This window comes from Crocuta crocuta, unplaced genomic scaffold (genome assembly GCF_008692635.1).
Source record: "Crocuta crocuta isolate KB4526 unplaced genomic scaffold, BGI_CrCroc_1.0 scaffold508, whole genome shotgun sequence".
Classification (NCBI taxonomy): domain Eukaryota; kingdom Metazoa; phylum Chordata; class Mammalia; order Carnivora; family Hyaenidae; genus Crocuta; species Crocuta crocuta.
In genome coordinates, this window is record NW_027530364.1 from 36,010 (window position 1) to 36,506 (window position 497).

Here is a 497-nt window from a genome sequence, read left to right on the forward strand (position 1 = left end):
ATTACAATGTACTACGTACTTTCACTCCCACAAGCACTGAAAAATAATTTTCTTTAAGTTATTATTTAAATTCCAATTTGTTAACATACAGTGTAATATTAGTATCAGGTGTACAATATAGTGATTAAACATGTCCATACAACATCCAGTGATCATCAGGAGAAGTCCACTCTTAACACCCATCACCTATTTAACCCATCCCTTCACCAACCTCCCATATGGTAACCATTGTTCTCTTTAGTTAAGAGTGTGTTTGTTGGTTTGCTGATCTTTCCCAATATTTTTACATTTAATCTTTGTTTTTTTTTTCTTAAATTCCACATATGAATGATATCCTACTGTATGTGTCTTTCTGAATGACTTATTTAGTTTAGCATAATAGTCTCTAGCTCTATCCATGCTGTTGCAAGTGGTGAGATTTCATTCCTCTTTGTGGGTGAGTAATATTCCAGTGTGTGTGTGTGTGTGTGTGTGTGTGTGTGTGTGTGTGTGTGTGT